Source organism: Hyla sarda, chromosome 7, assembly GCF_029499605.1.
Source record: "Hyla sarda isolate aHylSar1 chromosome 7, aHylSar1.hap1, whole genome shotgun sequence".
Lineage (NCBI taxonomy): Eukaryota > Metazoa > Chordata > Amphibia > Anura > Hylidae > Hyla > Hyla sarda.
Genome location: NC_079195.1, coordinates 28,402,498 through 28,419,860, shown reverse-complemented (window position 1 = coordinate 28,419,860; position 17,363 = coordinate 28,402,498).

Below are 17,363 nucleotides of genomic sequence, written 5' to 3'. Positions count from 1 at the left end.
TCATCATCATCATCATCATCATCATCATCACAATAATGAAAATAATAATAAGAAGAATGATAAGCAGAAACTAATACAAACTGAGTGTAGCAGAGCTGGATTTGTCATTGAGCTGTTTCTTTTGTGTAAATATAATGCATGAAAAACAAAGATAAAATCGTCTTATCCTGATGACAAACTCAGCTCTGCTACATCTGCATCTCGCAGGGTGAATCCTAGAAGGGGTAGATGCCTCAAGGCAGTGTTTCCCAACCAGGGTGCCCTCGGCTGTTGCAAAACTACAACTCCCAGCATGCCCAGACAGCCTTCGCCTGCCCGGCATGCTGGGAGTTGTAGTTTTTGCAACAGCTGGAGGCACCCTGATTGGGAAATACTGCATTGAGACATCTACCCCTTCTAGGATTCACACTGCGAGATGCAGATGTAGCAGAGCTGAGTTTTGTTTATTACAAAGAAGAAACCGTTCAGTGACAAATCCAGCTCTGCTACATCTGTGTCTCGCAGTGGGAATTTTAGAAGTGTAAGGGATACCTCTGGTGGAGTGGTAGATGTCTCAATGCAGTATTTCCCAATCAGGGTGCCTCCAGCTGTTGCAAAAACTACAACTCCCAGCATGCCCGTACAGGCAGGCATGCTGGGAATTGTAGTTTTGCAACAGCAGAGGGCACCCTGGTTGGAAAATACTGCCTTACGACACTGCCCACTTCTAGGATTCACATTGTTCACACTGTGAGATGCAGATGTAGCAGAGCTGAGTTTGTCATCAGGATAAAACGATTTTTCTGCACTTTAGATGGCAAACCCATCACTGCTACATCTCATTGTATACTCAGCTCTGCACTTTAGATGGCAAACCCATCACTGCTACATCTCATTGTATACTCAGCTCTGCACTTTAGATGGCAAACCCATCACTGCTACATCTCATTGTATACTCAGCTCTGCACTTTAGATGGCAAACCCATCACTGCTACATCTCATTGTATACTCAGCTCTGCACTTTAGATGGCAAACCCATCACTGCTACATCTCATTGTATACTCAGCTCTGCACTTTAAATGGCAAACCCATCACTGCTACATCTCATTGTATACTCAGCTCTGCACTTTAGATGGCAAACCCATCACTGCTACATCTCATTGTATACTCAGCTCTGCACTTTAGATGGCAAACCCATCACTGCTACATCTCATTGTATACTCAGCTCTGCACTTTAGATGGCAAACCCATCACTGCTACATTTCATTGTATACTCAGCTCTGCTACATCCAACAAACTCACAGCTGTGCTAAATGAAAAACTCAGCTCTGCTCTATCTACAGCAGTGGTCTCCAACCTGCGGACCTCCAGATGTTGCAAAACTACAATTCCCAGCATGCCCGGACAGCCGTTGGCTCTGTTACATGACAAACTCAACTCTGCTATATGACAAACTCCACTCTGCTACATGACAAACTCCACACTGCTACATGACAAACTCCACTCTGTTACATGACAAACTCCACTCTGTTACATGACAAACTCCACTCTGCTACATGACAAACTCCACTCTGTTACATGACAAACTCCACTCTGTTACATGACAAACTCCACTCTGTTACATGACAAACTCCACTCTGCTACATGACAAACTCCAATCTGATACATGACAAACTCCACTCTGTTACATGACAAACTCCAGTCTGTTAGATGACAAACTCCACTCTGCTAAATGACAAACTCCAGTCTGCTACATGACAAACTCCAGTCTGCTACATGACAAACTATACTCTGTTACATGACAAAGACCAGTCTGCTACATGACAAACTCCACTCTGCTACATGACAAACTCCAGTCTGCTACATGACAAACTCCACTCTGTTACATGACAAACTCCAGTCTGTTACATGACAAACTTCACTCTGTTACATGACAAACTCCACTCTGCTACATGACAAACTCCACTCTGCTACGTGACAAACTCCACTCTGTTAGATGACAAACTCCACTCTGTTACATGACAAACTCCACTCTGCTACATGACAAACTTCACTCTGTTACATGACAAACTCCACTCTGTTACATGACAAACTCCACTCTGCTACGTGACAAACTCCACTCTGCTACATGACAAACTCCACTCTGCTACATGACAAACTCCACTCTGCTACGTTACAAACTCCACTCTGTTACATGACAAACACCGCTCTGCTACATGACAAACTCCACTCTACTACATTACAAACTCCACTCTGCTACGTGACAAACTCCACTCTGTTACGTGACAAACTCCACTCTGTTATGTGACAAACTCCACTCTGCTACGTGACAAACTCCACTCTGCTACGTGACAAACTCCACTCTGCTACGTGACAAACTCCACTCTGCTACGTGACAAACTCCACTCTGTTACAGGACAAACTCAACTCTGCTACATGACAAACTCCACTCTGTTACATGACAAACTCCACTCTGCTACCTGACAAACTCCACTCTGTTACATGACAAACTCCACTCTGCTACATGACAAACTCCACTCTGTTACGTGACAACCTCCACTCTGCTACATGACAAACTCCACTCTGTTACGTGACAACCTCCACTCTGCTACATGACAAACTCCACTCTGTTACGTGACAAACTCCACTCTGCTACATGACAAACTCCACTCTGCTACATGACAAACTCCACTCTGTTACGTGACAAACTCCACTCTGTTACGTGATAAACGCCACTCTGTTACGTGACAAACTCAACTCTGCTACGTGACAAACTTCACTCTGCTACATGACAAACTCCACTCTGCTACATGACAAACTCCACTCTGTTACATGACAAACTCCACTCTGCTACATGACAAACTCCACTCTGCTACATGACAAACTCCACTCTGCTACATGACAAACTCCACTCTGTTACATGACAAACTCCACTCTGTTACATGACAAACTCCACTCTGCTACATGACAAACTCCACTCTGCTACGTGACAAACTCCACTCTGTTAGATGACAAACTCCACTCTGTTACATGACAAACTTCACTCTGCTACATGAGAAACTCCACTCTGTTACATGACAAACTCCACTCTGCTACGTGACAAACTCCACTCTGTTAGATGACAAACTCCACTCTGTTACATGACAAACTTCACTCTGCTACATGAGAAACTCCACTCTGTTACATGACAAACTCCACTCTGCTACATGACAAACTCCACTCTGCTACGTTACAAACTCCACTCTGTTACATGACAAACACCGCTCTGCTACATGACAAACTCCACTCTACTACATTACAAACTCCACTCTGCTACGTGACAAACTCCACTCTGCTACGTGACAAACTCTACTCTGTTACGTGACAAACTCCACTCTGCTACGTGACAAACTCCAGTCTGCTACGTGACAAACTCCACTCTGTTACGTGACAAACTCCACTCTGCTACATGACAAACTCCACTCTGCTACGTGACAAACTCCACTCTGTTACGTGACAAACTCCACTCTGCTACGTGACAAACTCCACTCTGCTACGTGACAAACTCCACTCTGCTACGTGACAAACTCCACTCTGTTACAGGACAAACTCCACTCTGCTACGTGACAAACTCCACTCTGCTACATGACAAACTACACTCTGCTACATGACAAACTCCACTCTGTTACATGACAAACTCCACTCTGCTACCTGACAAACTCCACTCTGTTACATGACAAACTCCACTCTGCTACATGACAAACTCCACTCTGTTACGTGACAACCTCCACTCTGCTACATGACAAACTCCACTCTGTTACGTGACAACCTCCACTCTGCTACATGACAAACTCCAGCCTGCTACATGACAAACTCCACTCTGCTACATGACAAACTCCAGCCTGCTACATGACAAACTCCACTCTGCTACGTGACAAACTCCAGTCTGCTACATGACAAACTCCACCCTGCTACATGACAAACTCCAGCCTGCTACATGACAAACTCCACTCTGCCACGTGACAAACTCCAGTCTGTTACGTGACAACCTCCACTCTGCTACATGACAAACTCCAATCTGTTACGTGACAAACTCCACTCTGCTACGTGACAAACTCCACTCTGCTACGTGACAAACTCCACTCTGTTACGTGACAAACTCCACTCTGTTACGTGACAAACTCCACTCTGCTACGTGACAAACTCCAGTCTGCTACGTGACAAACTCCACTCTGTTACGTGACAAACTCCACTCTGCTACGTGACAAACTCCACTCTGCTACATGACAAACTCCACTCTGCTACATTACAAACTCCACTCTGTTACATGATAAACTCCACTCTGTTACCTGACAAACTCCACTCTGCTACATGACAAACTCCACTCTGCTACATGACAAACTCCACTCTGCTACGTGACAAACTCCACTCTGTTACGTGACAAACTCCACTCTGCTACATGACAAACTCCACTCTGTTACGTCACAAACTCCACTCTGCTACATGACAAACTCCACTCTGTTACATGACAAACTCCACTCTGTTACATGACAAACTCCACTCTGTTACGTGACAAACTCCACTCTGTTACGTGACAAACTCCACTCTGTTACGTGACAAACTCCACTCTGCTACATGACAAACTCCATTGTGTTACGTGACAAACTCCACTCTGTCACGTGACAAACTCCACTCTGTTACGTGACAAACTCCACTCTGCTACGTGACAAACTCCACACTGCTACATGACAAACTCCACTCTGCTACATGACAAACTCCACTCTGTTACGTGACAACCTCCACTCTGTTACGTGACAAACTCCACTCTGTTACATGACAAACTCCACTCTGCTACATGAAAAACTCCACTTTGTTACGTGACAAACTCCACTCTGTTACGTGACAAACTCCACTCTGTTACGTGACAAACTCCACTCTGTTACGTGACAAACTCCACTCTGCTACATGACAAACTCCATTGTGTTACGTGACAAACTCCACTCTGTCACGTGACAAACTCCACTCTGTTACGTGACAAACTCCACTCTGCTACGTGACAAACTCCACACTGCTACATGACAAACTCCACTCTGCTACATGACAAACTCCACTCTGTTACGTGACAACCTCCACTCTGTTACGTGACAAACTCCACTCTGCTACATGACAAACTCCACTCTGTTACGTGACAACCTCCACTCTGTTACGTGACAAACTCCACTCTGTTACCTGACAAACTCCACTGAATATAAAAGAATATAAAGAAAAGAATATAAAAGAATATAAAGAAAATAATATAAAAAAATATAAAGAAAAGAATAAAAAATATATAGAAAATGATATAAAAGAATAAAAAGAATATAAAGAAAATAAAAGAATATAAAGTAAAGAATATAAAAGAATATGAAGAAAATAATATGAAGGAATATAAAGAAAAGTGAATATAAATCAGATTCTTGTGGTAAAATTGATTCAATATCGCCCTCAAGTGGCCATATGTGGGAATTACACAAGGTCCAAAAACAAAAACAGTGCAGGATTATTATAGTTTTCTTCTATGGTGCAGCATAGGCTATTATTATAATATAGAGGTTCTTGTGCATGTCTTCTCCTTACCTGTTTTAGTTGATTTAAGACATTTATGATTACAAATCCATCACTGAAATGACTTGATAATGCTGCCTTCGTGGATCCCATGTATCCTTTGGGTGAGGGTGTGGAGATTGATCACTGCACCTGGTCATGTAAACAGGCTGCTACCCCTGGAGGTCACCCAGGGGAACACAGTAGACCAGTGGTCTCCAACCTGCGGACCTCCAGATGTGGCAAAACTACAACACACAGCATGCCCGGACAGCCGTTGACTGTCCGGGCATGCTGGGAGTTGTAGTTTTGCAACATCTGGAGGTCCGCAGGTTGGAAACCACTGCACTAGACTAATAAATTAGTTGCTGTCAATTTACACTACGTGCAGTTGGGATTATTTTTTGGAGAATTACCTCCATGGGGCGAAAGTGATGGGAGATTTCATGGAGATTTGGAGGCTTTAGGTTGTGTTTTTACAGTAATTTGGCTGTTTCTACTGCGATTTTCCAAAATCATGGTAATAATGATGTGTTTTACAGTGATTTCCACTATTGCAGAGATGCAAAGTATGAACACAGCCTCAGGAGAGATGTATAACTACTATATACCCTAATCTTATAGACATAGCAGCAGTATACAGATAGAGCTGGAGGGGAGGTGTATAACTACTATATATCCTAATCTTATAGACATAGCAGCAGTATACAGATAGAGTTGGAGGGGAGGTGTATAACTACTATTTATCCTGATCCCATAGAGATAGCAGCAGTATACAGATAGAGCTGGAGGGGAGGTATATAACTAATATATATCCTAATCTTATAGACATAGCAGCAGTATACAGATAGAGTTGGAAGGGAGGTGTATAACTACTATATATCCTGATCCCATAGAGATAGCAGCAGTATACAGATAGAGCTAGAGGGGAGGTGTATATCTACTATATATCCTAATCTTATAGACATAGCAGCAGTATACAGATAGAGCTGGAGGGGAGGTGTATAACTACTATATATCCTAATCTTATAGACATAGCAGCAGTATACAGATAGAGTTGGAGGGGAGGTGTATAACTACTATATATCCTGATCCCATAGAGATAGCAGCAGTATACAGATAGAGCTGGAGGGGAGGTGTATAACTACTATATATCCTAATCTTATAGAGATAGCAGCAGTATACAGATAGAGCTGGAGGGGAGGTGTATAACTACTATATATCCTGATCCCATAGAGATAGCAGGAGTATACAGAAAGAGCTGGAGGGGAGGTGTATAACTACTATATATCCTGATCCCATAGAGATAGCAGCAGTATACAGATAGAACTGGAGGGGGAGGGGTAGAACTACTATATATATCCTGATCCCATAGAGATAGCAGCAGTATACAGATAGAGCTGGAGGGGAGGTGTATAACTACTATAGATCCTGATCCCACAGATATAGCAGCAGTATACAGATGGAACTGGAGGGGGAGGGGTAGAACTACTTTATATCCTGATCCCATAGAGATAGCAGCAGTATACAGATAGATCTGGAAGGGAGATGTACAACTACTATATATCCTGATCCCATAGAGATATCAGCAGTATACAGATAGAGCTGGAGGGGTATAAATACTATGTATTCTGATCCTATAGAGATAGCAGCAGTATACAGATAGAGCTGGAGGGGTATAAATACTATGTATTCTGATCCTATAGAGATAGCAGCAGTATACAGATAGAGCTGGAGGGGTGTAAATACTATGTATTCTGATCCTATAGAGATAGCAGCAGTATACAGATAGAGCTGGAGGGGTATAAATACTATGTATTCTGATCCTATAGAGATATCAGCAGTATACAGATAGAGCTGGAGGGGTATAAATACTATGTATTCTGATCCTATAGAGATAGCAGCAGTATACAGATAGAGCTGGAGGGGTATAAATACTATGTATTCTGATCCTATAGAGATAGCAGCAGTATACAGATAGGGGGAGATTTATCATTGACTTTACCCCTTGTTCTTGTGTATTTGTGCAGTGACTTTCATTGCATCTTTTTTGTGCCTCTTTTTTTGCAAAAAGCAAGCAGTCTATTTTTTGGGTATTGTGAATGCATTTTACAGTGGATACTAATTTATCAGGTGCGGTTTTTTGTTTAGTTGCTTTTTTTGTGCAAATACGTTGTCAAAAAGGACACGTAGGAAAGTGTTCTACCGAGACAGCCGGGGGATGCAAGAGTCTGTCCCATGATGGGAGTAGTTGTAGTACCGCAGCACTGAGGGACAGCACTTGCACATCCCCCATGGCCTCGGGACTATTTTGGGACAGTTAGGACTACTACTGCCATTATGGGACAGACTCTGCCCTTGATGGGAGTTATAGTCCAGGGGCTGAGGGGCAGATTCCACCGGGTCATTCTCCAGAGACCCGCTGCCGTCTGCATTTAGTAACTGTAAAAGCCGGCGGTACATGCGACTCCACTGCGTTCCAATCAGAGCTCCGGTCTCCCGGCGGTGTGGATTATGAATTATGACAGTGTATACAGTATTCCCCGTCTGGAGCTGGCGGGGAGCGCAGTGGAGCAGCATGTGCCGCCGGCTTCTTAGCTTAATAAATGCGGATCGCAGCGGATCTCAGCAGAATGACCTGCTGCGGGCTGCACCTCAACCCCTGGACTATAACTCCCATCATGGATGGAGTCTGTCCATGATGGAAGTAGTAGTCCTAAAAGTCCCGTAGCCGGGGGATGTGCAAGTGCCATCCCTCAGCGCTGCGGTACTACAACTTTTCCCATCATGGGACAGACTCTGTCCCATGATGGGAGTAGTAGTCCAAGGGCAGAGGGACAGATCGAAAGGGGGTCTCACTCCTGAGACCCCCTGTGACCTTTACTGCTCCGCCCCTAGTGATGATGTCTTTAGGGGCGGAGCTACACTGTCCAGGCCTGACTCTGTTCTCATTATGCGTTTTGCATAATGGGAACAGAGCCTTTTTGGCAGTGTTTTCCCAAACAGGGAGACTCCAGCTGTTGCTTAACTACAGCCCCCCATGATGGGAGTTGTAGTTTAGCAACAATTGGAGGCTCCCTGTTTATGAAAAGGAGAGCGAAAACAATGTACTAACCCGTATTTCTTGTTTTTCTTTCCTTCTCATTTTAGATACGTGAATGCGGAGGACTATGTCAGATTTGGTGGACTGAGACAATGACCAGCGTTTCTTTTATTTCAATAAAATGGTTAACGAGGGCTGTGGGGGAGTATTTTTTTTTAAATATTTTTTTTTTCAATGTGTCGTGTTTTTTATAACCTCAAATTATTACCCCGGTACCCACTACCAACAGACCTGGAGCGTCAAAAATGGCAATCCTGAGCTTAGGCGGTAACAGGCTGGTGTTTTTAGGCTGGGGAGGGCCGGTAACAATGGTCTTCGCCCACCCTGGTAACGTCAGGCTGTTGCTGCTTGGTTGGCATCTGGCTGATACTGAAAATAAGGGGAACCCTATGCGTTTTTTTAAAATAAATAAATAAAAAAACGTGTGTGGTTCCCCCATTTTTCAGTATCAGCCAGATACCAACCAAGCAGCAACAGCCTAACATTACCAGGGTGGGCGAAGACCATTGTTACCGGTCCTCCTCAGCCTAAAAACACCAGCCTGTTACCGCCTAGGCTCAGGAGTGCCATTTTTGACTCTCCGGGCCTGTTTGTACCGGCTCTTCCCGGAACCACTGTGGTGGTGGGTACTGGGGTAATAATTGGGGGTTAGCGCTAACTGATTTAGGGGCTAATGCTAAGTACCGGCTTAGTAATGGTTTCTGTCTACAAGTCGGCTTCCACTACTAAGCCTGAAAATTCAATTATAAAAAACACAACTCATTGAATCACTGAAAAAAAATTCAAAACCCTTTTATTGACATTTAAAAAAAAAAAAACACTGTTCATTGTCGCAATCCACCAAATCTGATGTAGTCCTCCGCATTCACGTATCTAAAATGAGAATAACAAAAAAACAAAATAAAAAAAAGGTTAGTACATTTTTGGCGCTCTCCCCTGGGGTGCTCCTAAACAGGGAGCCTCCAATTGTTGACGTCTGCCTTGTCACGATGCCGGCTGGCAGGAGGTGGATCCTCTGTGCCAGAGAGGGATTGGCGTGGACCGTGCTAGTGGACCGGTTCTAAGTCACTACTGGTTTTCACCAGAGCCCGCCGCAAAGCGGGATGGTCTTGCTGCGGCGGTAGTGACCAGGTCGTATCCACTAGCAACGGCTCAACCTCTCTGACTGCTGAAGATAGGCGCGGTACAAGGGAGTAGACAGAAGCAAGGTCGGACGTAGCAGAAGGTCGGGGCAGGCAGCAAGGATCGTAGTCAGGGGCAACGGCAGGAGGTCTGGAACACAGGCTAGGAACACACAAGGAAACGCTTTCACTGGCACAATGGCAACAAGATCCGGCGAGGGAGTGCAGGGGAAGTGAGGTATACATAGGGAGTGCACAGGTGAACACACTAATTAGAACCACTTGCGCCAATCAGCGGCGCAGTGGCCCTTTAAATCGCAGAGACCCGGCGCGCGCGCGCCCTAGGGAGCGGGGCCGCGCGCGCCGGGACAGGACCGACGGAGAGCGAGTCAGGTACGGGAGCCGGGGTGCGCATCGCGAGCGGGCGCCACCCGCATCGCGAATCGCATCCCGGCTGGAGGCGGTATCGCAGCGCACCAGGTCAGTGGATCTGACCGGAGCGCTGCAGTAGCGAGAGTGTAGCGAGCGCTCCGGGGAGGAGCGGGGACCCGGAGCGCTCGGCGTAACAGTACCCCCCCCCTTGGGTCTCCCCCTCTTCTTAGAGCCTGAGAACCTGAGGAGCAGACTTTTGTCTAGGATATTGTCCTCAGGTTCCCAGGATCTCTCTTCAGGACCACAACCCTCCCAATCGACCAAAAAAAAAGTTTTCCCTCTGACCTTCTTGGAGGCCAGTATCTCCTTTACGGAGAAGATGTCCGAGGAGCCGGAAACAGGAGTGGGAGAAACAAGTTTGGGAGAGAAACGGTTGATGATGAGTGGTTTAAGAAGAGAAACGTGAAAGGCATTAGGAATACGAAGAGAAGGAGGAAGAAGAAGTTTGTAAGAGACAGGATTAATCTGGCACAAAATTTTGAAAGGACCAAGATAGCGTGGTCCCAATTTGTAGCAAGGGACACGGAAGCGGACATATTTAGCGGAGAGCCATACCTTGTCTCCAGGAGAAAAAATGGGGGGAGCTCTTCTTTTCTTATCAGCAAACTTCTTCATGCGTGATGAAGCCTGTAAGAGAGAATTTTGGGTCTCTTTCCATATGGTGGAAAGATCACGAGATATTTCATCCACAGCGGGCAAACCAGAGGGCAAGGGAGTAGGGAGGGGGGGAAGAGGGTGACGGCCGTACACCTCGAAAAATGGGGATTTGGAGGAAGATTCAGAGACTCTGAAGTTATACGAGAATTCGGCCCATGGTAGAAGATCTGCCCAGTCATCCTGGCGGGAGGAAACAAAATGCCGTAAATAATCACCCAGGACCTGGTTAATTCTTTCTACTTGCCCATTGGATTGAGGATGATAGGCAGAAGAAAAGTTTAATTTAATCTTGAGTTGTTTACAGAGAGCCCTCCAGAATTTTGACACGAATTGGACGCCTCTGTCCGAGACGATCTGCGTGGGCAACCCGTGAAGACGAAAAATGTGTACAAAAAATTGTTTTGCCAACTGAGGCGCTGAAGGAAGACCAGGAAGAGGGATGAAATGTGCCATCTTTGAGAATCGATCAACGACCACCCAAACAACAGTGTTGCCACGGGATGGGGGTAAGTCTGTAATAAAGTCCATACCAATCAGAGACCAAGGCTGTTCGGGAACAGGCAGAGGATGAAGAAGACCAGCGGGCTTCTGGCGAGGAGTCTTATCCCGGGCACAGACAGTGCAGGCTCGCACAAAATCCACAACATCCGTCTCCAGAGTCGGCCACCAATAGAAACGAGAGATGAGTTGCACGGATTTCTTGATGCCCGCATGACCTGCGAGATGGGAGGAGTGACCCCATTTGAGGATTCCGAGGCGTTGGCGTGGAGAGACGAAGGTCTTCCCTGGAGGAGTTTGCCTGATGGAGGCTGGAGAAGTGGAGATCAGGCAGTCAGGAGGAATGATGTGTTGCGGAGAGAGCTCTACTTCCGAGGCATCCGAGGAACGAGAGAGAGCATCGGCCCTGATGTTCTTATCGGCAGGGCGAAAGTGAATTTCAAAATTAAACCGGGCAAAGAACAGAGACCACCTGGCCTGGCGAGGATTCAGCCGTTGGGCAGACTGGAGATAGGAGAGATTCTTGTGATCGGTGTAAATAATAACTGGAAATTTAGATCCCTCCAGCAGATGCCTCCATTCCTCAAGTGCTAATTTAATGGCTAGTAGCTCTCGATCCCCGATGGAGTAGTTCCTCTCCGCCGGAGATAAGGTCCTAGAAAAAAAACCACAAGTAACAGCATGCCCGGAAGAATTTTTTTGTAGAAGGACCGCTCCAGCTCCTACTGAGGAGGCATCAACCTCCAATAGGAAGGGTTTAGATGGATCAGGTCTGGAGAGCACGGGAGCCGAAGAAAAGGCAGACTTGAGCTGTTTAAAGGCGTCTTCCGCTTGAGGAGGCCATGACTTAGGATTGGCATTCTTTTTGGTTAAAGCCACGATAGGAGCCACAATGGTAGAAAAATGTGGAATAAATTGTCTGTAATAATTGGCGAACCCCAAAAAACGTTGGATAGCACGGAGTCCGGAGGGGCGTGGCCAATCTAAGACGGCAGAGAGTTTGTCTGGATCCATTTGTAGTCCCTGGCCAGAGACCAAGTATCCTAGGAAAGGAAGAGATTGACATTCAAACAGACATTTCTCCATTTTGGCATAAAGTTGATTGTCACGAAGTCTCTGAAGAACCATGCGGACATGCTGGCGGTGTTCTTCTAGGTTGGCAGAAAAAATCAGGATATCGTCCAGATACACAACAACACAGGAATATAAGAGATCACGAAAAATTTCATTAACAAAGTCTTGGAAGACGGCAGGGGCGTTGCACAGGCCAAAGGGCATGACCAGATACTCAAAGTGTCCATCTCTAGTGTTAAATGCCGTTTTCCATTCATCCCCCTCTCTGATGCGGATGAGATTATAAGCACCTCTTAAGTCCAGTTTGGTAAAGATGTGGGCACCTTGGAGGCGATCAAAGAGTTCAGAGATGAGAGGTAGGGGGTAGCGGTTCTTTACCGTGATTTTATTAAGACCGCGGTAGTCAATGCAAGGACGTAGGGAGCCATCTTTTTTGGACACAAAGAAAAATCCGGCTCCGGCAGGAGAGGAGGATTTGCGGATAAAGCCCTTTTTTAAATTTTCCTGGATGTACTCAGACATAGCAAGAGTCTCTGGGGCAGAGAGAGGATAAATTCTGCCCCGGGGTGGAGTAGTGCCCGGGAGGAGGTCAATAGGACAGTCATAAGGCCTGTGAGGAGGTAGAGTCTCAGCTTGTTTTTTGCAAAAAACATCCGCAAAGTCCATATAGGCCTTACGGAGACCGGTTACAGGGGGAACCACAGGGTCACGGCAAGGAGAACTGGGAACCGGTTTAAGGCAGTCCTTGAAACAAGAGGAACCCCAACTCTTGATCTCCCCAGTGGACCAATCCAGGGTTGGGGAATGGTGTTGAAGCCAGGGTAGTCCGAGGAGAATTTCGGAAGTGCAATTGGGGAGGACCAAAAACTCAATTTTCTCGTGATGAGGTCCGATGCACATTAGGAGGGGCTCTGTGCGGAAACGTATGGTACAGTCCAATCTTTCATTGTTAACACAATTGATGTAGAGGGGTCTGGCGAGACTGGTCACCGGGATGTTGAACCTGTTGATGAGAGAGGCCAAAATAAAATTTCCTGCAGATCCGGAATCCAAGAAGGCCATAGTAGAGAAGGAGAAGGTAGAGGCAGATATCCGCACAGGCACAGTAAGACGTGGAGAAGCAGAGTTGACATCAAGGACTGTCTCACCTTTGTGCGGAGTCAGCGTACGTCTTTCCAGGCGGGGAGGACGGATAGGACAATCCTTCAGGAAGTGTTCGGTACCGGCACAGTACAGGCAGAGATTCTCCATGCGGCGTCGTGTCCTCTCTTGAGGTGTCAGGCGAGACCGGTCGACCTGCATAGCCTCCACGGCGGAAGGCACAGGAACGGATTGCAGGGGACCAGAGGAGAGAGGAGCCGGGGAGAAAAAACGCCTCGTGCGAACAAAGTCCATATCCTGGCGGAGCTCCTGACGCCTTTCGGAAAAACGCATGTCAATGCGAGTGGCTAGATGAATGAGTTCATGTAGGTTAGCAGGGATTTCTCGTGCGGCCAGAACATCTTTAATGTTGCTGGATAGGCCTTTTTTAAAGGTCGCGCAGAGGGCCTCATTATTCCAGGATAGTTCAGAAGCAAGAGTACGGAATTGTACGGCGTACTCGCCAACGGAAGAATTACCCTGGACCAGGTTCAACAGGGCAGTCTCAGCAGAAGAGGCTCGGGCAGGTTCCTCAAAGACACTTCGAATTTCCGAGAAGAAGGAGTGTACAGAGGCAGTGACGGGGTCATTGCGGTCCCAGAGCGGTGTGGCCCATGACAGAGCTTTTCCAGACAGAAGGCTGACTACGAAAGCCACCTTAGACCTTTCAGTAGGAAACTGGTCCGACATCATCTCCAAGTGCAGGGAACATTGTGAAAGAAAGCCACGGCAAAATTTAGAGTCCCCATCAAATTTATCCGGCAAGGATAGTCGTAGGCCTGAAGCGGCCACTCGCTGCGGAGGAGGTGCAGGAGCTGGCGGAGGAGATGACTGCTGAAGCTGTGGTAGTAACTGTTGTAGCATAACGGTCAGTTGAGACAGCTGTTGGCCTTGTTGCGCTATCTGTTGTGACTGCTGGGCGACCACCGTGGTGAGGTCGGCGACAACTGGCAGAGGGACTTCAGCGGGATCCATGGCCGGATCTACTGTCACGATGCCGGCTGGCAGGAGGTGGATCCTCTGTGCCAGAGAGGGATTGGCGTGGACCGTGCTAGTGGACCGGTTCTAAGTCACTACTGGTGTTCACCAGAGCCCGCTGCAAAGCGGGATGGTCTTGCTGCGGCGGTAGTGACCAGGTCGTATCCACTAGCAACGGCTCAACCTCTCTGACTGCTGAAGATAGGCGCGGTACAAGGGAGTAGACAGAAGCAAGGTCGGACGTAGCAGAAGGTCGGGGCAGGCAGCAAGGATCGTAGTCAGGGGCAACGGCAGGAGGTCTGGAACACAGGCTAGGAACACACAAGGAAACGCTTTCACTGGCACAATGGCAACAAGATCCGGCGAGGGAGTGCAGGGGAAGTGAGGTATACATAGGGAGTGCACAGATGAACACACTAATTAGAACCACTTGCGCCAATCAGCGGCGCAGTGGCCCTTTAAATCGCAGAGACCCGGCGCACGCGCGCCCTAGGGAGCGGGGCCGCGCGCAAAGGGACAGGACCGACGGAGAGCGAGTCAGGTACGGGAGCCGGGGTGCGCATCGCGAGCGGGCGCCACCCGCATCGCGAATCGCATCCCGGCTGGAGGCGGTATCGCAGCGCACCGGGTCAGCGGATCTGACCGGAGCGCTGCAGTAGCGAGAGTGTAGCGAGCGCTCCGGGGAGGAGCGGGGACCCGGAGCGCTCGGCGTAACATGCCTAATGTATCCTGTATATACAGTCATCTATAGACAACTGTATATACAGGATAGCACAGAAAGACTTAACCCAGAAGTGTGCTGCTTTTTCCTTGCTGGGCTCCTGTATAGTATACATCGGTACACTATCCACCCCTGTATACTATACAGCCGGCAGAGGTAAGCAGTGATGCTCTGCCCCCTGAATCACATAAAATCACATTGTCTGATTTTTTAAGAATTTATTTGCAAAATATGGTGGAAAATAAGTATTTGGTCAATAACAACAGTTCATCTCAATACTTTGTTATATCCCCTTTGTTGGCAATGACAGAGGTCAAACGTTTTCTGTAAGTCTTCACAAGGTTTTCACATACTGTTGCTGGTATTTTGGCCCATTCCTCCATGCAGATCTCCTCTAGAGCAGTGATGTTTTGGGGCTGTCGCTGGGCAACACAGACTTTCAACTCCCTCCAAAAGTTTTCTATGGGGTTGAGATCTGGAGACTGGCTAGGCCACTCCAAGACCTTGAAATGCTTCTTACGAAGCCACTCTTTCTTTGCCCGGGTGGTGTGTTTGGGATCATTGTCATGCTGTTTCATCTTCAATACCCTTGCTGATGGAAGGAGGTTTTCATTCAAAATCTCTCGAGACATGGCCCCATTCATTCTTTGCTTTACACGGATCAGTCGTCCTGGTCCCTTTGCTGAAAAACAGCCCCAAAGCATGATGTCTCCACCCCCATGCTTCACAGTAGGTATGGTGTTCTTTGGATGCAATTCGGTATTCTTTATGAGTTACCAAAAAGTTCTACCTTGGTTTCATCGGACCATATGATATTCTCTCAATCCTCTTCTGGATCATCCAAATGCTCTCTAGCAAACTTCAGACGGGCCCAGACATGTACTGGCTTAAGCAGGGGGACATGTCTGGCACTTCATGATTTGATTCCCTGGCAGCGTAGTGTGTTACTGATGGTAGCCTTTGTTACTTTGGTCCCAGCTCTCCTCAAGTCATTCACTAGGTCCCCCCATGTGGTTCTGGGATTTTTCCTCACTGTTCTTGTGATCATTTTCACACCACGAGGTGAGATCTTACGTGGAGCCCCAGATCGAGGGAGATTATCAGTGGTCTTGTATGTCTTCCATTTTCTAATAATTGCTCTCATAGTTGATTTCTTCACACCAAGCTGCTTGCCTATTGCAGATTCAGTCTTCCCAGTCTGGTGCAGGTCTACAATTTTGTTTCTGGTGTCCTTCGACAGCTCTTTGGTCTTGTCCATAGTGGAATTTGGAGTGTGACTGTATGAGGTTGTGGACAGGTGTCTAATTTTCCACCATAATTTGCAAATAAATTCTTTAAAAATGTGATTTTATGGATTTTTTCTTCCTAATTATGTCTCTCATAGTTGAGGTTATAACCTATGATGAAAATTACAGCCTCTCATCTTTTTAAGTGGGAGAACTTGCACAATTGGTGGCTGACTAAATACTTTTTTGCCCCACTGCATATGCTATACATTACTCCTCACCTCCTTACACTCTGTGGACCGGGCACTCTGCATCCATGGAGTGGTACCTGAAGGCAGTGAAAAAATTGCCACAGGGTACAAAAATTACTCACAATTTCCACACACCAGCAAAAATGCAAGAAAAACTGACAAAACGCAGGAAAAAGCTGTGACAGTTTTTCTGGTGTTTTTGCTGGTGGACAAAAAATCTCAATGGAATCCGAGCCTCAAAGCAATAGAACAAAATCCCTGTGATCACATGACCCAGTTACTGTAAAGAAACACATGGATGCAGCGGCTCTCTAACAGAGAGACTGACTCTCTCTGGGATCACAGGGTATCACATTTACTGATGTGCATTAGAATTGGTTCCACAAATAGTTAAACCACAGATCACAGTCCACCCATCAATACAACTCGTCCTCAGTACAGAGTCTTGATAATTGGTGTCCGCAGTACACACTAAGAAATGGACCGGGATACTGATGATGTAAGTATGAACTGTTCATCTCCCTGACATGTTTCCTGGCACCGGCCATATCATCAGGGGTGTAGAGGCAAATGTATCTGATCGGTGGACTGTGATCTGTGGTTTTAACTATTTGTGGGACC